Source organism: Bombus pyrosoma, linkage group LG11 (genome assembly GCF_014825855.1).
Source record: "Bombus pyrosoma isolate SC7728 linkage group LG11, ASM1482585v1, whole genome shotgun sequence".
Classification (NCBI taxonomy): Eukaryota; Metazoa; Arthropoda; class Insecta; order Hymenoptera; family Apidae; genus Bombus; species Bombus pyrosoma.
The window spans coordinates 4031139-4052807 of NC_057780.1; the positions used below are offsets into that span (position 1 = coordinate 4031139).

General features: G+C 35.9%; 1 protein-coding gene across 11 annotated transcripts in view; it reads right to left on the minus strand.

The window, feature by feature from the left end:
- LOC122572712 (collagen alpha-1(XVIII) chain) overlaps positions 1 to 21669 on the minus strand; it is a 344291-nt gene that overhangs the window by 44817 nt on the left and 277805 nt on the right. The gene's annotated exons all lie outside the window — the stretch shown is intronic.

Here is a 21669-nt window from a genome sequence, read left to right on the forward strand (position 1 = left end):
TATATTAGTTTAATACTTGTTCCGCTTGAAAATGCGTCTAAATCGATTTAAATATAGTATCGAATTACGAATGTCCGCTTAAATTGCATACTTTCTGCGATACTCGATGCTCATGACGCGCATTAATTCCTATAAATCTTACGAAACACGATTCCACTATAGTTTCATAATTTTAAACTAGTAAAAAGAACTGCTAGGAACACAGTACGGTAGAAATCTAGTTTCAATCGCTTCTCATTACGTGTATATACAATAAATGATGTTTCGCAAATTTCAGTGCGTAATTTACATTAATCGTTCTATAATTCAAGTGTTTTAATTAATTTCGATATCAATCCTACGTATTCAACTAAACTGACCTTTCAGTATATTGATTAATTTCAAATTAAATTGTATTAACCTTTCTGTAATTCGGCGTTGTATTAGCCTTTCTATAATTATCTCTCTTTTATCTTATCTTTTCTAGCTTTTAATAAGATTTATATTCCAATATTCACAGTTAATAAAAAGTAAAAAAAAAAAAGAAATAAAAAAGAAGAAAAAGTTGGAAGTTGAAGAAAAATTCTATATAAAGACGTTATAAATATAGCTACGAATGTTTATGCAAGTTCATATTTTTCTGAAAGTAATTAAAGAATACATACACTTGAATATATTTAATGGCACAGACGTATACTACGATATAGTATACAAAGTTCCAACTGTACGAATACTTTTGCCTCTCACTGTAAATTATACGTTTTATAACCGAATTTATAACCGTATAATAAGATACAAATGAATAAGAAATAAAGTACTATACTAAATAAATTGCCTTGCTAGATGAGTTTGAAAAGCATTTCGTCGTTGGAATGGAACTGTAGCTTTTCAGAGTTATCTGGCTCCGATCCGGTTTATCTGATCGCGAGTCGCGTTAAACGAAACTCCTCTATTTTTCCGTTCACCGGCACTTGAATCGTCGTCGGGATAATTTCTGGATTAAACGACGGAATTGCTCTAAGAGGATAGAGGACTGAGCCACGCGACATTATACATCGTTACAGCGTAGTTGCTCCTCTCCGGATAGGATCCTTTGCGAGAGTGAGCCATTGTTATAACGAACGATCGTTAGACCGAGAAAGGAGTTAAGCTCGAATTAAAAGCACGACATTAGTAACTTCTACCTTATTACTATTTCACCAGAGACAACGATCACTCGTACGATGAATAATTTATAAGACGCGTTATTATACGGCGGACATTCTAAATTCTAAATTTATGTCCTGCAAACGTATTGAAAATCTCGAGCAATTTACATAGGACCCTCTGCTGCAGAGCAGCCATTAATTATAGATATTAAGGGAAAAGCACAAAGCGGCGATTGTTTACGTGAAACTGACTGTGCATCGATTGTGCCAGATTTGAGTGAAACGTTGTAACGTTACGTAACTAATATCGTCACACAAAGTTCTGTCATTTTCAATTTTGAATTCGTGACATTCTTGAAATTCCACGAAGTAGCGTAACATGAATTCATTTTCAGCTTGCTAAATGAATTTAGGTTAATTTAACCGACGGTAGATGAGGCTAGAATGAAATGTACAAAATGTATTGTTAATTTCACATACTCGTGACAATTTTATTTCTCGCGTCTTTTTAAGGGGAGGAATATGACTTTGTTTAAATTAACTAGCTGGTAGAACGATGGTATAATTTTCCAGATCTTTAACTGGCCTTTAATTCATTCATTACAAGTCACGCCTAATTTTCTAAATTAACGCCAGGCTTGTCTATGAGCTATAATTTACTAACAACTGATTGCATAGCGATCACTCAGAATTCATTAATATTCCATCGTCGTGTAATAAATTACCACCTGGTGATAAATTATGCATCACTAATAAACGAAATATAGGAGATACTTGTAGTGCACCGTTGATCCACTGCGTGTTAATGATCTACAGTTTATTTCTAAGTATATATAAATTATTTTTAATATATATATATAATACATTATGATTATTAACTGTAATTCGCTAGTCATTCACGATCTATCAAGTGATTATATAAACATTAATTATTAAGTATTAAATTGTACGATTCATTAGATAATAGTTTTATAAGTTTCTTGCTGACTCTATAACATTTAGGCGCATAAATAATTTTACTGATAAATGGCACGACCTATAAATAAACAATAATATACTAGATAGAACGATTAATCAACATTTTGTCTATGTTTCGCAATTTATCGACGATTCCATAGTTTTATGATACAATAATAAATCACGACGTATCGATTCACACGTATGCTTCGTCCTGAAATCGCCACTTATTACAGGAATTCGATTTATTAAATAATCATGCTCGTTAGTGAATTATGTTTCCCTAATAAGTCATGGCACAAAAGTAATTAATACTTCAGCTTGCTATTTATTTATTAATATGACCTTGCAATGTATCTAATGTTGTACTATAATACTATATCGTTCGATGAATAGCTGAACTATAGGAATGAATCGTTCACGAGCAAATTGTTGACAAACTCTGTTGCGATAATTTATCGATAAATCGTTTGTTATCGACAAGATAGTGCACGTAAATTGGAAATTGTTAGAATTTAGAACATTTAAGAATTATGGTCGATGATTTTCAAATAACTAAAGTCGACAACTTGCAAGTCATATTGTACGATTAACGGTCGTTAAAAGTCCATTGACAAATGACTTAGTTCGTAAATTCAATCACTGATAAATGATGGTGAAATTATTCAAGCCAAAAGACAGTAGACACCATCTTCTTCTTTTTTCCGAAAGAATCGATATGACCGCGTATTCTTTTCTGTTGGATGAAATTCTATGAAATTTCTCCTTTGAAAAATGTACGCTTTTAGCGGAAAGGTTTCAGCGGTGACTGCATAATTAAAAGTAGACCATCGACAGACGAATATGGGGCACGAGGAAATTCGAATTAGGAACAATGTACTTATCACGTGTTCTAAAAGAAGCGGCAACTTATTTGAATGAAATCTTCTTATCGTTTAAACGATTCAACGTCTCCATTGAAATGTTTTTTCTGAAAATTATTCCATATGAATGATAATATTCCGAATAATTGAAAACTTCTTTTTAATGCGTTTCCCATCATTGTGACAGCAGGATGAAATATGTATTCGTGTTTATCGTATAATAGATATTATCCATGTATACGGATATTTTAAACCGAAATTAACAACATATAAAATAACAACAGATAAAATGACAATCAATATTCGACATTGACATTTTATAATTTTATCACGTAGTATTCTTATTCAAGATTTCATCGCACGTACAAAATCGTAATTAAACAATTTCTAAATAATCGATACATTATTTTGTCACTGTGCTTGAATAAGAAAATTATGAAATGTTTTGTGCCCACGATGCGGAGGTTACAATTTGAAACTTTACATGAACAAATTCTCAATTGAAGCTAACGTAACGTCAAGACACAATCTAGAATTAGGTGATGCGAAGAGGAAATAAGAAACTTTTTTCATAGGATATCTTCATAAGAATTTGGATAAGAATCTTCGATCAAGCAGAAAACTTGAAGTAATTTGAACATCAAATAAATTAGGATACTTGTCTAGGAAACAAAGAGACCCATCGGAATTAATACAACATCGAGAATCATAAAAGGTTCAAGAAGTTTCTGTAATGATCGTCGTTACACTCCAAAGGCCACAGAATGCTTTCTCTCGTCTTTTTTTTCTCTGGAACCTCTCTCTCTCTCTCTCTCTCTCTCCTTCTTATGCTCTACGATCTCTTTCTTGTTCTTTTTCTCTTTCATCTTCGAGAACGTATTTAACGTCCCATGAAATTAAAACCCTCGACACCTTCGGCGGAACAAGAAGCATGAACTTTCCTCTTCCTCCTCTTCACGACTATGACTTCCAACGAACCCTTTTGTTTGATCGTTCGTGCCATTTTATTTCTCGAATGATTCAAAAGTCGACGAGAGTCCTCTCGATATTGGAATTTCATGTAAATAAAGGAAATAATTGATATTCAAGTAACGTAATCTCGCAAGTAGGATGATTAGTTTATTATCTTTCTGTTTTATTGAATTTCAATGTTGAATTTTAAGCGGATCTTTGACGAATTGTTGGCATCTTTACTTTATATAGAAACTGTGATTGAGTAGAAGCAATTAAATACTGACCTTTTTCATACGCAAAGAAAGGTTCCTCTGTACAATAAATCACGGGAAAAGCACTGTTTCAGTGACATACTTTTGGTCATAAAAATTCCATGTAACGAAGTTACAATATCTAATATAAAACCGTCTGATATAAATTCCAAGGAGCTAAAAGAATCTATAGTACCTCCTTGTCGTTACACCTGCCTAGAAATTCGTGTTTTAGTACAATACGTCAAACGAAATTTTTAATAAACGAAAATTTTCCTTTAGTAATTCGCTTTTAAGATGTACGGAAGATGCACGTTAAAATAAAAAGAAACATGCTTTTTCTATAATTAATTTCTCGATCAACAACGTCCATATATTATTAAAACCCGTTATAATTTTTCATTTCGGATGCAAGCCAGCCAACGAGGTTTCATCTCGCGAGCTTAAAAACGCTTTCAACTCGTGGCAAAATGTACGAGGCTGCTCTTTATCGAACTAGAAATAAGTATCGTTATCGCAAATTGCAACGAGAGAATTGCAACGATCCTCGTGAAATTATTAAAGGCGTTCTTAAAAATCCATTCTGAAAATCAACAGAGCAATGGTTAATCGCACAAAGGATTGCAAAGAATTTTCATTGTCCGCGATAATTCAAACGCAACGTTCCATTAATTCGATTAATTACAAAGTCGAGGATAAATGGAGGGAAAAGAATGGGAGAATACACCGTAAATTCGTTGTATTTATAGACGAAGTAGCCCTAATTCGATACAAGCAACAATGTGAAAGAAATATATGTAAAAAGAGAAAGAGATAGGAAAGGAAAATATCATAGATCGGTTTAAAAGGCGAATCACGTATGAGAAAGATACATATGAATTTCGTGCGGCCACATGGTCGCATGTGGGTTGAATGAGGTTAATATCGTTGTACCCCGTGACCAATTTAAATGTTACCTACGTGCATCATAATACAATTTCGCGCTCTTCTTCTTCTTCTTCTTCTTCTACTTCTTCTTCTCCTTCTTTGTTTTTTTCGTGTATTTCTGTCATGTAATTCATATCACGGTTCAATTTATCGGCTATTAGAAGGCTCCTGTCGGGTCGTTTATACAGAGGTCGTTATTGTTCTGAAATTGTACTTTATTCCATTTGTTATTCTATTTTTGATGTAGAGTTCCGTATTGTACTTGACATGTTCATTGCTGATTGCATCTCCATTAAAAACGTAGTAATAATTTTTACCTGTTACTCTTTGTAATTTAATGTTCCGTTTTCTACTTCACGCGTTTATTGTTTATCGTCCATTGGAAATGTATTAAATTAACACCGATAGATAATTTTCTAAACTATTTCTATATGACGATTTACGTAAATCGTTGTGAACTCTTCTTTAAAAGCGTACGACTTTTAATTCGTTTATCTTTATTATATACATATATATATATAATACCGTAAGTTTTTAATTTATAGAAATTACGTATGTTCTTTAATCACAGAGGAATATTTCTCGATAAAATATCATGTTGCATTCATATAATGTCATAAATCATAGTTGTACTTGTTTCGAGTTGCTAAAGAGCACAATGCATACTTCGCGAAGACGTATTTCACGAGAAACTGCAGTTGCTATTAAAATAATTTCAGTTGAAATGAATTAATCTCCCTCGCGAGATTTATGTGACATTCCCTACGAAACCGTATATAGAGAACATAATAATTTTAATTTTTATGGGGTAGAAGAGATGATAAAGGGTAAAGGAGGGAAGGAGGGGGGGCGGGGGAGAACAACTGCATTTTAATAGCGATTCATTTGTCTTAATTTCAAATCAGTTCTACGTTTTGCTGCTGCGTTTGAATTTATATGGATTCGGTAAAACCGGCACGCTTAATTTTTTATATATGAAAATTTATATCCATCGCTCGCAATAAAATAATTTGATAAAATATCGTATATTTTGTTATCTTTGATTGTCTGAAAATTAAGCGCGTCGAGCATAGCAGGAAGAAGTAATCAAAAATTTAGCAAATCTTGGAAAAAGCTTTCAATTTCAAGAACATTATCCTATTACCGCTACGCTATTAGTTCATCCAATAATATATTGAAATAGTTGAATTTTGTATTTGAATAAAATGATAATTTGATAAAATAAAAATAGATCTTTGATGGACCCTTAAGTTTCGCATTCGTTCAATGAAAGATTTCACGTAACTAGTAATTTATTAATTTTCGTTCGTTCAAAAGCGATCAATAGGGCGTTAAAAGTCTTTAATACGGCTATAATTCATAGGAAAGTTAAGAGAAGGATTTCAAGTTTATTCTAAAATGCAGTTTATAGCTTACATAAAACACGGGTCGAAGCAGTTTCGAGTTGCTTTTAGTATCTTCAATTTCATTAAGTTTTTCTATATTCGCATTTACTACTTACGAAATTTACTGTTTAATCTTCTCAGTTAATCTCTACCACTTGATTAACTTTATTAAAAATTGTTGTTCCGTTATCGACCATAAGGAACAAAGATAAAGTATAACGGTTGATTATGGTGATTCAAGTCCGTAAATTATTTGTAAGTGAAATTCCTATCACTAATCAGTGTCCAATATTCACTGACTCACATAATAGCTACCAACTTCGATATATCGCTTTACGACGTACAACGAATCGATGAGCTTGCAGTTTCGGCGAAAGCGGACGCAACACAGATTTATATGCATCATGAACTAATGGCAGGGAAGATGTTCCGAGACTAATTACGTAAGAAGCTATACGGCTAGAATATCGAGTTAAGGAAGCATTAGAGGTTATGACGTTAACATTCATCCAGAGCAAAAGCAACGGAGAAAGAATAATTTCATATGCGTACAGTATAAGCCATAAATCGAATAATTTCAATTATAATTGACAAATATTTTACGACGTGTATTACAGGAAAGAAATGCAGAAGAACTTGTAAAGCGCTATACTATACACCATTATACAGTGAGAGATAAGTTGAAAGTTAGAATTTCTGTTAGCCAATTCCACTGAAATCACTCGGCTTTTCCATCACAGAGGAGGCAAAATTACCATCTAAAAGCAAGCAAACTTACATCACCTTATCAAATTAAACAAGGAGGAGACACATTCACGTTTTCAATTTCGTACTCTCGCGAATCGAGTTTCACGAACGCAATCATTCGGTCTCTTAGCAACGAAGCAAATCGGCTTTTTCTGTAGAACAATGACGATCATTATCGACGAAACAGTGGAATATATTTTCACCGTAGAATCTAGCGCTGCTTCGCCACTCCAAGTTGAACCTGGAATTTCATAAATACGCTCCGCAGTTCTCAACTAATAACGAAATCTCGCCTGCTTCGTGTTGACCATCCCTCGATTCGTGGTAGCCCGGACGAAGCGAAACGGAATAAAAGCTAGCTGCAACCTGAAACTCGAGCATATCTCGCGTACAATACCACAATCTCGACGAACCTCGTCGATTTGCTCTTGTTTCCGTCGTTGGTCCCTGGCCACTGGCCACTCACCGAACCGCTCAATTTTCACGCCTTCGCCATGAGATATCGATCGATCCTTTCCTAACGATCTTCCGTAAAGTTCAGCTTCTCTTCTTCTCCCTCTTCTCCTTCTTCTGCTTCATCTTCTTTCTTTCTTTTTCTTTTCTTCTTTTTTTTTTTTTTGGTCAGGATTCATCGCCCAGCCGAATTACTAGGTTCAAGCTTAAATTTGAATTATCGTTATTAGTATGAATTTTCATGAACATCTCTCGCCTCTGTGGCGATAGAACGCCTCTGGTGTGGCTCGTAGGAGCAACGGGCCTGGTCTGGCTCTCGGTACGCCTTTTTTTCGACCAGTCTCTCGTAATAGCATTGCGGTGAAATAAAATTTCCTAGATCCTGCCGGTCGACGTTATTCATATTCCAGCGTACGTAACACTGGAAACGAGCCGCCGCCGGAAAGAAGAGAACCCTCCACTGTCGTCTTTTCCCCGTATCTTATTTTTGCACGATTTTTTTTTTACGATCGAACGAAATTTTAAGTTTCTGGGATAGGATAATGCAAACTTTAGGGTGAGATGGTGTTTGGAACGGTTTCCCGTGGAGTTTTTATATCTGAGAGAGGAAAATGGTACTAGTATCGTATATATACACGTACAAGTATCAATAGTAATAGTATCACCATTTTATTATTGTGCTTCACCGTATTGCGTTGTACCAGCGTCAAATCCTATTGTTCCATTTAATTATTACTTTCTGAACGCCGAATGATAGCAAACGATCGTTGCGAATTACAATTTTTACCTCTCGTATGCAAACAAAATTATAATAATAGTCCCAAAGATATTTGTATTTTAATATTATCTACTATATTCTGTTGAACAAAAAATTTTGTTAATATAATTCACAATTCATGAGTTTCACGTTTAATTTTTCCTTCTTTCCATACAATTCCGACGTTTTTATGCGTTTGATCTAATGATGTTTTTAAAAATTAAAAAATTAAGAATGCGCAATTTCATGTAAAATATTTCCACAAGTTCGACTTATTTCGTCGTAACAAATTCCTGCGCCGGTAAATTTTATCGCAGTTTCATTCGCGTATCGTATCTAACGCTGCGCAATGTGCATGACATACAAAAAGAAAAAAAGGAACAATGTCATTTCGAACAGCACGAAGTAAAATATTTTTCCACGAGGTATTCGATACGCGACATTTCGTGATGGACATTTTATCCACAAACCGAGGTCCACGGAAAATTCCTGTCTCTCGTTATAACACAATATTCAATTGATTTGTCGGTGAATGACAACAGAAGATGGTTTAATCAATTGTACGAAAGGCATCAAAGTTCGTAAAAATAAGAGGAGAACAGCGCGAAAGTATCGCGTATCTCTTTGTATACATGTATGTTTTATTTATAATTTTATTTTAATTATTTGCGATGTTATGATCCCTTGCAATCCAATATTTCTCGATGTTCTCAGTACTCTCGATATTAAAAAATTTAGAAAACATATCGATTTAGCTTGTCAGACAGGATGTAATTTTCATAGGAAATGTCAAGCTGAAAGCAAGTGGAAGTTGGCGAATATTTTATTCGATGTTTCATCTATGCGGTTCAGGATTTTTTGTTTAAATTACGCCACCATCGTGGCATAGTAGCAGAGATATTTCGTTCGGTTAGTTGCGTAGAATTTAATAAATCAGTATTTTTTCCAACCGGATGTATTATTTTGTCACAGAGAAATATATAGGATATCAAACGAGAATTTGTTCACTTTGGTTGAGTCAGCCCGTTGAGAGATTTGATGGACGTAAAATACAAAAAAAAAAAGAACAGTTTTCCAGTTGGATTTACACAACATACAGTACATTCGAATAATCTGTTTGCCTCTTGCTTTCATTTTTGTTCTGTTAAAAGTTGTATCGCGTATCGTGTTTCTCTGCGAAATTATTTAATAATCGCGATTCAATTTGTAATTACATATATTTGAAGTTATTTAATCGTGTTAGACTAGATATAAATACGTACGTATGCAGAGTGTTTTGCTTGACTGTTGCAGAAACGGTGAAACGTCTCTCGAGGGATCAAAGTTATCAAAAAATTGTTCTTACAAAAGTTGCGTGGCATAGGGGGGCATTAGGCGGTGTAAAATATGTTTTCTTGCAGCTGTAGTAGTGGGGAGATATTAAAGTCAAGTTAATCTTTTTAAATGGAACCCTACATGTTTTTATTTCTAATATAGTAGCGTTTCTTTGAGACGAATGCAACCAGCTGCCACATAATATCATTCCATGGAGTAGAATGTCGTAAATTAGAATACAGTAAATTAGAACCAAAGATCAACGTCAATCGGTGGTTGAATCTAACGTAACTGCATTGCCGAATGCCATCGAATGACGTTGAATATATGTGTATATATATAATATTTATATATGTCGGAGATGAAAGGACATCGGGGCCTCCCTTTTGGAATGGTTGGGAAAAACCCAATACCCTAGTCCAGACTTTTACTGTAGCTACACTTAAGTATTAAAAATAAGAAATAAGCGTATGGGTACCTCAAGGTTTATGACGATGGACTTGGGCTCGAAGTGACATAATGAGTCACCGAACGTAGCCACGGTCACGGGAGGAACGTGTAATAACAGAGGGATGGACTAATTATGCAGCTCTCCTTAAAAACAAAGATCGACCCCAGAGGTGGGGAGAGGACTATATAAGAGCAGTTCCATTTGGACGCCGGGTTAGTTAGTTACTGAGTTAGCTGTTGACAGAGTTATCGAGAGTTAGTTGAGAGAGTTTATTGAGAGCATTGCTACTTTTACGTTGAGTGAAACCAAGATCGTGTATCACGTTGAGTTCGTCGTCCCGTTGACCGTGGACGCGTTATCGAACCTGAATCCATTGTCATCTACATCTCGACCACTCGATCGCCGCGATTACTTGTAACCATTGGTAGCCAACATATTTGTACCAATAAACACCAGCTGTAACCACGATGACAAATTCGAGTGAAGGTTCGTCGAACGCTCAAAATTCCAATCTTAAATCGACATATATAATATGAGATATATATGTCGAATTATTATTAGAATTTTGTGTCGAATTATCATTAGAATTTTGGGTGCGTATCAATTCTTCATTTGGATTAACCATTGTTTAACTCAACTAAATTATATTACACGTATAGATATGACTTTTACAAGGTTTAACAATAAATAAGTTTAACGAACGCTTTTAACAATGTTCTTGGGTTCAAACGAATTCACGGTCGACGGGAAACTCTTTGTACAATAGTTTATATTTTTTCTGTATCGCTAATAACGTTAGCTGTGTCGCTCTGTAACTTTTAGACTGAGCCCCCGATATCAGTGAACTCTCCAAGGAGATCACAATAAAGGACTGCCTGGATCTCATTTGTCAATTACATATTGATTAGGAATATCAAGAAAATTCCAGGTGCCGTTGCTAGGCAGTCCTGCGTAGAGCCGACATTGCTCCTGGCCGGGGCTTGCCCGTTAATACAACGTGTCCCTCGATATCGGTACTTCTTCTGTCAGGTTAAAACGTTCATCCTGTGATCGTGGCTACGTTCAGCGACCAGTTGCGTCACTTCGAGTCGAGGTATTCCAAAAGAAATGTTCGATGTCTCTACATCTCCGACATATATAATATGAAGACTATAGAGAATAAATATGTGACAAGTAACATTTCTTATTTTCTTTTAGGAAAAACATTTTTACTTTCAGTACGTCAAAATTATCTTCTCATTTTTGAAACGCCATTACACATATATTTTTGTCATGTGCGGTTGAATATTTTGAAACTATCGATTGCCACAACGTTAGTCATGCTGTAGGTTTTATGCGAATGTGTAATTTTCGATTATTTTTAAGCAGTTTGTATATTGCATCTACCAAAAGTCTCCATTTCAACTGTCAAGTTAAAATACGTATTTAAACATCAAATAAGATTCAAATCGGGAAAATATGCTTATTATTCAGACGTGATCTTATAGATATATAATTCCTTAGACATAGATATCCTCGTTGGAGCAATTTGTCACAGATGAAGACTAATTTTTGAACCGAAATCTCCGAGAGAAAACTTTTATATATATATACGTAATGTACGTATGGAGAAACGTACGAAAAAGTTATTCCTGCTCTTTGAATAATCGTTTATTCGTACATATTCATTTGTATACCGGTGCTATTGAGAGATCTCTTCCTCCGATATGCTTTCCTTTCAAATTCAAAATTGGGAAATTTGAATATTTTTCTTTCATAACACACCCTGCTTGCTATTTTTCGAAAAATATTCGCGAATTCTTTATTCATAAAATACTTGTTTTATTACTCTATAATTTCTCGGGGGATATTCAGTTTTTTAAGAACTTGATGTTTGGCTATCATTAGCTTCAAAGGGTACTCGTGAAAGTTTGCGAGCGAAAGATTCCAGAATAGAAAGTTCAACGTCGTAAAATTATCTCCCAGACTCTATAACAATTTTACGCAAGTTCATATTCCTGAACACAGATCGATATTTGATAAAACGGAATTGTCGTTACAGTAGTATAGATGCGTAAATGTGTAAATATTCGTAATTCGATTATAATTCGTAACAAAACACTTACAATTAGAATCGCAACGTCTATTCGTTAGAATTCGACACAACGACAAGCGATAGTTCTCAGTGCATTCAAATTGGCCGTGTCTTGAACACGAATTAAGCGAGACACGGGAACCCGGCAACATCGGCCATTCTTCGGCCGACGGAAGTTTTGGCAAAAAAGAATTTGATTTGTGTTGTGGTCGCCTTCTACTCCCGGTGCAGTTCCACGTCGTGCACGAGCTGCAAGCGCATTTATACTCTCGTGTCTGGTGTCGTCAAAAGTCTTGCAAGGCTTTACAAGTACGACAACTCGGTCACGATTCTAACTTTTCCCTTTTCGTTCTCTGTTCGTCTCTTTTCACCTGTTCTATCTTTCCTTCGTTTACGTTTCATCATTTTCACCCTTCATTCCCTTCCTTTTACCTCATTTCGCTGGTTTTCTTTTTCTAATCCCTGTCTACACTTATTTGATCTCTTCTCTTTCACCACCATACTTGACTTTTTTTCGTGCTTTTTTACCCCTTTAGACGATTTTTTTTTTCCTTTCCTCTCTCACTTGCGTCGAGCAGCGACTAAGGGACCAGAAGGAAACTCGTAAACCGTGAAAGTCGAGGGGGAACGATCTCGAGGACGGGGAGAAATGAAGCTGAAAATGCGGGTGCGATGAGGAGCTCGTTGTTGCCTGAAAAATTCCACCTTTGCTTCCGGTTATGAATTATCCGCGCATCGATCACGCCAGTTATGATAGTATTCCATGAAGAATGAAATTCTTTTCCGCGTCAAATGAAATGAAAATAATTAAACAGAAGGAGAAGATCGTTTACCAGATCCGTATATATCAGAATTAGACTGCGTTTTCATAATTTTTACATTTTCGTTAATCCATTGCGTACCCAGGAATCAAATATTGGATAAGAGCTAGGCAAACGTAAGATCATCGAACGATTTACGAAACAATTTACCTATTGTTCTATCGAGATACAAGAATCTTCTTTTACAGCAATAGATATTTATAGAAACTTTCTGTAAAATCAGGAAGAATTTTTAAACGATTTATCGAAAATATCGTAGCTTATCGTAATGATACAAGCATATACCGTTATCGTTATTGATTCGTTTAGGGCGTCAGAATTTCTGTACTTGTCGCGTTATACCGCTTTGCGTCTAAAATCTACTATCCTCGACGGATATTTCTTTCGGTGGGAATCGACGGATCAAGCTATCGGGATTGTCATCCCGCGGATCTTCGCGCGAAAACGAATGAGTTACAACGCGAAAAACGTGACGTTAACGCGAACTGGATAAAGCGCGTTATCTCCCTCCCTCAATGGCATTCGAATGAATATGAATGGATAGATTCAAAACGTCGATTCTACAGGGTGGCAATAATAGAACGGCGGATGAACACTTTGAAAAAATTTGATAAAGTGCACAGTATTTTGTGATTCGCTTTGATGATGAAAGGATTAACTGTTTTTGGTTTGGAATTTAATCGGGTGTATGAGCTATGTGCATTTACCTATAGTTTTGTTCGAATCTCTCTTGTATCACATTGTGAAAGGCGTAATATTTCAGGTAGAACGAGGCAGCGTCAATGTCTTCCTTTCCCTGTTCAATCGTGAACAAATGATTGATATCGAGTGAATCGAGTGACAACCAAGCATTGATTACTCGTACTACATGTATTACTAATATTTCCAACAGATGTTGCTTCCGTAACATAGCCCAATATTTGCCACTAGAAGCCAGAAAAGAATAGAACGTAATAATTTTAGATCGTCACACAAAAGGAATTCCGCTATTTAACGTTTGAACATAGTTACTTCATTATCTCACCCTGTATGATTATGAAACAAAATTAATAAAATTTGAACATGACTATTCGATTTATTCTTTCGATTGAAGCGAATATTCAGCAAAAGTATATGCGCAAAATTGCTAAAAGCGATGCCTGTCCTTTGTTTCTTGCACGCGTTGTAACTTTGTCTTGTCTTCCACTTCACGCGAGTGAATTTTCCAATACTTTTCCGTGCTGCAAATGTGACGCATAACATGCAGACGAATACAGATGCATACAAATGTACACAAATGCCCCGTTAAACAGCGAAGTTTTACGTGATCGAGCATAGCAACGTCTCTTTAAAAAAAGGTTGATGGACTATCGGAAACGATTGTTTATCATTCCAATTTTCATCGTTCGCATTCGCTCGCGGGCTTGATTATTCACGGTCCGATTATCGAGATTTTCCAAACGCTGCTCTCCGAGTACTAGTCCGGGGAAAAAGTAGTTTAAGTGCCAACATACGCCACCATTCTGTGCGCATCGATCACGCAGCTCGTTTTAAATTAAAACACAATTTCGCAGTTCCTTTTTTCACAATCGTTGCATTTTCTCTATTCTGTTTCATTGCAATTGAAATGAAAAACGATTGTACGTATATGCTGTCGTATAGATAATGTATTAGACTGTGCTATACACGCAATTCGTTTGTTGTAAGAACTACACGGCCAGAAAAAGTCGATTTTTCAAAAAATTGGTTGAACAAAACTGGAAAATTTTATCGAACGTCGATTTATATCTCTTTTTCAAACGAATCTTTTGTTTGAAATAGTATTGGAAATTGTTTGGTGTTCTGTCTGCAAAGGTATAATTCCAGCTATTATCGTAGAATATTAATATAGTTTTCGGAGAAGTCGAGCTCTAAATCTTCTTCTAACGTCATCAGTGTCCAAAATGCGGGACGATGGAAGATTTTATAAAATCCACGTATCATCCGTTTCAATCCTGTAATGAATTTCTGATCAAAAATATTCTACGCTTGGTCATCATTTTTAATCGCACACATCTCTATGTTTCTCACTATCATTGACATGTATTCTTCCAGATTACTTGTTAATCTTACTATTAACATAACTGTTTTTTTTACTAATGTATTTGCTTGTCCAAATTTTTTTCTAATCAAGGTATATAGGAAGTTAAGCAAAGGTTAAATAACGGTCTCCTTACGAAATGCAATCGTTTAATCAGTTCTAGTTGTGCAAATTGAAACAATGTCTCCGTGCAGCTGATTATCGAAGCACGCTGAAATCTCAAGAATCTGAATTCTTCTTCAATTCGTCGAAGCTCTGTTCGAATCATGTTTTCTCGTAACTCGAATCCGTTCACGGAGATGCTTCGTTGTCGCACCGATATTTGCCAGGTATTTCGCTTAATGGTACACGGCTCGTGCAAATATGTCCCATAAAAATCGGGTCTGCGCATTGAATTAGTCGTTCAATCGTAAATACTACAAATTGTGAATTAGAGGTGATATTTAACGATGATTAGATTTTTATATTTTTCGTTGAACCTTTCTTTGCTCATATCAAATAATATTTAATACACAAAATTTTAATAAATTTCAACGAATCGCCAGATACTATACTGCTAGATTATATTCTGTCTTTTAGTACATAAAACGAAGAACCCTTTACTTCCATTATCATATTTAAGACATCGACACGTTTGTATGTGTAACAGAAGAAAACTATTACACGCGATACGATATTCCCCAAGTTTGATGGTGTTCCCTTAATGATCATGTGTCACGATGCCGCTATATATTCAGCCGGGCTCTTTACGTAATCGAGAGGCAAGCTGAGTAAACTTTAGGGCGGATCGCATGATTAACGGGCCGTTTCAAAGGGCACGGATACTTGCAGCTTAGACATCAAATCATAAGTCATAATTTGAGCTACATCAGGGACCTGTAATTAGCGAAGAGTTCGTTTAGCAGATTAACACGGGAACACGATCGTGAAACTTGGTAATCGGACGCCGATTTAAGATACGCTTTTCGGCGGTCTTAATAGATATACTATGATTTTAAAGAACAATAATTCATACCATGATTCGTGTCAATGAATCGTAAATTTTACGTTATTCAATCATAGAGTAGCTTAGAGATGGGAGGATAAGGAACGATTTAACGTGCAAAGAGAAAATAAATGTACGAAATCGAAGTAATTTTTATGCAGTACAGGTATAAATGAATCATTCAGGAGCCAAATTGAACAATTTTTGAAAAAGTCTTCGGTTTAGCACCAGAATATCTGATCAATGTTTGATCATCAGTGGAGTTGATTGGACTTTCACGTGACTCAAATATACTTAAGTTATAGTAGAATTTCTCTCGTACGAACCTGTTTGGAGTTTATACGATATTTCATTGACTTGTACCAATAGCTATTTCCACTGTTTATGATTTTTCGTTCGCGTAATAAGAGTTCACGTTCAGATAAATGAATTCCTTTGGTAGAATAGACTTCGGATCGATCGTCAACTAGTGTGACGTTAACAATTTCTTGTAACGCGATTTAGCAGTAGCACACGTTTCTATTTAAAATCTTTCGTATTTCTTCTAAAAAGTTGATACGATAACTCTTACGATAGGATCGCAACAAATTTTGTCTAATCGGATAAAATCCAGGCTCAAGGTGGATTGGAAAGCGGACAAACGCGGCAACTATTCGAGCAACAAATCTAATAACAGCCGGATAAAAGGAAACCACTCGATATTCCCCGAATGTCGTCATTTTAATTCTGTTCGAGAACCGATTAATTCACCGGCAAACATCGAGTGACCGCCTTTTGTAATTTTACGTTCCTTTTTCCCGTCACGTTTTTCAAACTTTCGCACCGCAGTTTTCCTTTCTTTTCGCACACCGCGTCAATCTTTTTCGTTTACCGTTCGACTCCCGCGAGGATCGTCGGGTACACACCGTAGTGAAACCGTTTAATGGAAATCGAATTACTGGAATTAAACTAGAAACAACTCTTGCCACTCCCTTTGGGGACCACTTCGCCAAGAATAATATATAGGTATTTTCTCGATTTCTCGATAGAAAAAAGTTGATCGACGAAGCAAAATCTTTCTTCTTCTACTCTTTCATTTTTCTTTCTTCCTTCTTCTTTTGTTCTCCTGCTTTTTTCCGAGCGAGAACTTTTAGTCTCGAGTAGTCTTCGCTACTTTACTCTTCTCTCTTCGTCTGACACGAGCAGCTTTCTTTTCGCGTCATCGTCTTGAATGTTCTTTCGACTCCGAGTTTCGTTTCTCTTATCAACTTCATTGCCATGAACCGGTATTAACGAAGCCATCTCGATTTTGGTAGCAATTAGCATTAAACGATTCCGAGCTGGATATACGCTTTTCATTCGATTTTTATTTCCGCTCTGATTGTCCTTCTTCGATATTTGTTCCTTTTCGCTGCCTCGTCTGCTCCTTTTATCGCTTGAGCTATACATCTTTTTGTTACACGTCGAACGCTTTTAAATACTTTGTTCTTTTGTCAAAGGGAAAATCAAGGTAACGTTCCGTATTTTCTTAATATTAGTAGAAAATTATTGATTTTGGTAATAATAATAACAACAATAATATTAACAATTAGCAAATGCTTCTTATCGTTACAAGATTCGCATTAAAATTACCTTTCCTCTTTTCGTCTAGAATCTAAAATCTTCTTCACCGTCTACGTCTATGCCTTTATGAATAAAATATTTCATTTTCACTGTCCGCAAAGTAGTTCCAATTCGTCATTAAACATGAAATTCCAAAGGGATATAAATCTGCTAAGTTCTTAGTACTTAATTCGACGAATGTTGGAAGATACTAAAGAAATCTCGAATATATTCGATTAAAAGTGTTACGAAAAAGAATGTCTATTTTAAACGGATATTTTTTTCAGTGAGATCAACGTATGCGAAACAAATTCATTTCGATTAATGGTGAAACAGCGCAACGATTTTTGAGATAAAATTTGATATTCCATTATTGAATATTTTACTTCTATAGAAGAATATCGCGAATAAATAAATTCCGCGAAATATTATGATCTAGCACGGGAGAAGGTAATTGTCAAAAGAAATCTATAAAATTATAGGTACCGAAAGTTATTCGAAATAAGCGACCACTGATATCTCCGCTTCTTTATCACGAATTTTCTATAATAATGTACTCCTTTTATACCTTTTTGAAGCAAAAGTAATCTGCCTGGCGTAATTTAAAATATTTCAGTATAACAGTCGTACAAACAATAATTAAAAGTCTTCGATGTTTCAATGGAAACTGGTAACTGTGTCTGTATGCATTTCAACAGATATTTGTAGTACGCGCGCGGCTCGCGAGTGAAATTGCATCAAAAGCCATCAGAATTTCAGCGACTCGAGTTGGCCTTCTTAACGAGAAAACGGTTACAATTTAACTTCTCCAAAATTACGTGGTATCGTGATAAATCTTCTCCTAAATTACGAGCCAAAGGAAAGACGCGTAAACTGTAATCGGGTATAAAATGTATCGATAACGATAACGATAAAAAGAAAGGTGACGATTCATTGTAAAATAGGATTAAAACCTTCTTTTCTTCCTTTAAAATATTTGCCTCGGAGATAAATAATATTATTACAGTGATAGATACGCTACTTCTATCGTTGATCAAAATTTTTTTTCATTTTTATCTGACAATGTTTTCTAAGCTGATTGGTGAAAACATTTTCTATACAATTTATGTTAATAACTAATTAATTGTTCAGATTTCAAACAGTCGATCTCGTTATCGTAACGATACGATAATGAATTCAATTAAATTACACAAAGAATGATCTTCCTGAATTATGGATCGACTATCAGTCATCGTCGATTTACCAGTAAAAACAATTACAGCGCTGTCAGGAAACAGAATTGAGATAAAATTTCACAAAATTCTCCACAGAAGTCCTTCGACCGGTGTTCCGTTCTAACATTTCAAGAGTTTCCGAGTGCTCCGAAACCTTCGACGGGATAACAAACCGACAAGAAAAAGAAAAAAATGTTCAGTGTCTAAATTGACAAACGTAAAACTAGCTTGCACGTTCCTTGGTAAATTCGATAAATACAGCGACAACAGGATATTTCACTTTATCGGCAATTTCCTGTTGCGTCCGATGCAACAATCCTGTTCGCAAATCATGGTGTCGCGTTCGGGCTGTCGTTATTACTTCTTATCAAGCGGATGTGTTAATGTAAACGCGGGCAACCGTGAAAACTGATGGCCGGCGAACGGCCTGAACCAAGCATAAATTCGCAATGACGTTAATTTTACCGTCTGATGCCGAAACGCGGTTATTTCGTGACGTTATAATACGCTGTAACGAGAGTTTCTGAATCAATTATGTCACGCAGACGTCTCTTTCTATTCTCGTTTTCGAGCTGATTAACAGGACTGAGATCTCCAGAATTTCCAAATATTCGATACTGATTGTACATTCGAAATATCGGATATTGATTCGATTATATCACTAAATGGAAATTGTATGCAAATCTACGTGTATTTTGCCTTATGGAATGATTTCATATTCTAAGCGAAGTTTCTTCTTGTTTTACTTACCAAATATTTGGATGTTCCACTTAACGTGGAACAGTATTTTTGTCACGGTATTCAACGAACGAATAGATCCTATTCTCATAAGTACAATAAAAAAGTTTTCATCCCGTTACACGAAATTTACACCTCACAGTTATGCAAACCGTGCGTAGTTTTCACAAATTATTTGCCATCTGGGTTAAAAGTCCTAACAAAACCAGAGACTAACGTATCTAGTGTTTCACCGACTAAAGAATAGATAATCCGTGCCAAAAATAGTATCCAATGAAAACTTCATCTTCCATACTAAAATATAATTAACTCGTCTTTCGGATAAAGAAAAAGAAAAAGAAAAAAGAAAAAGAAACACATTCGCGCAATAACAACGCCGTCGATGGATACAAAAAAGAAACTCGTCAAACTCGTACAGATTATTGTTCTTGGCATTCTGTGGGACGTTTAAACGGAATACGTAATTCGTGTATCGTGGAACCTGTTTTCGCTTTATTTATTCATTAATTAGCCGATTTATGGCGGCGCACTCGGGTGAAAAACGCGCGTGTATAGGTGTGTTGAACGACGAATCGGCCCGTTTATGACGGATATTATCGCCACCATAAATACCTAGCCGTTTTCGCTGGACGGCCGAATAATTATTTCGCGATACGTGAAACACGTTTCTCTACGAAATCGCGGCTATAATCGGAACGGAATTATCCGCGTGATACCAATCTCCCACCCTTGCTCCGACATCGAAATTAATTACGATTGAAACGGGGTCGCGTCGCGTCTCGCTTTCGTCATATTTTGATTGAAGATTTCCCGATCGTGTGCCACGCGGCCTGACTGACGTTGACAAATTAAATAAATCGTCGTCGCTCATTCACGCGCGAAGTGTCACTCGCACGCGTCTTTGTTTCACGAGATTCTCGGCTTTTTGCTCGTGCAAGTAACGCATACGTGAGTATCTACGCGAGGGTGTTCGTTTCGTCAAATTATTTTTATTATTTTGAAACACGGAACGATGTTTACGCAGTTTGTCTTTTTGTCGTTATTTCTTTTTTTTTTTTTTCAGTTAGGATCCGGTTAGGATTCGCCGTGATTCGCTCGTTAGGCGATCGAGATTGAAGTATCGTAGAATCATCGTGGATGTTTGATGCGCGAGTGATCGGTTGGATCGAGAGTGATTAATTACGATTTTGAGGGATTTATGGAATCGGGACAGCGAGAAAAATAATAATATATGCGTATTTAAATTTTATCATTTTTATTATTTATCGATGGTTTTGCTATTTAACGTTTGCTTTATTTAGTTTGAATTTTATCGATCCAGGAAGATCCATTGACATTTCGGTTAAATGGTTTGATTTGTTGCCGAAAGACCGGTTGATTTATCGAAGAAATTATTAATCCGTGCTTTAAGATCTGACTTGATCGTTCTTGACGAGGATTTTCTTAAAATAATTAATTATCGAATTACTCTGGTACACAGACCGAGTAATAAATTCGTTTCATGTCTCGATCAAGTACGAAAACCGATCGATTTTCTTCGAAGATTTATCGAGAATCGAAGCGTCGGAGATCAAGATGATTGAGTCGACTATACCTCGTCCCTGTGCCACCTGTGTATACGCACATCGATAGCGGCATTATTCCCGGAGAATGCTCGTGCCGCTTCATAAATCGCTCGATTTATCGTTGCTGACTCACCGGGTTCCATTCGCGGTGCATCGCTACCCCTTGGGGCTATCCTGTTGGACCCCGATGACCTACGGCCTATGGGATACTTGGACAATTTTCTTGGACCTCTGACGAGCTTTTTCTGCCCTCCCCCCTTTTTGTTTTCGTTCCAACGGTAATTATTTTAGCGGGGATACTGTTTTTCTAACGAATCGTACCTCGGCGAAAGTATATCATTGCGAGAAATTGTTAAAGTCGTACGAAGAGACTTTTCATTTTCTATTTTACTCTTTTTCGTTCATCTGTTTCTCGACTCAAAAGTTGAGTAATTTTATAATACGAA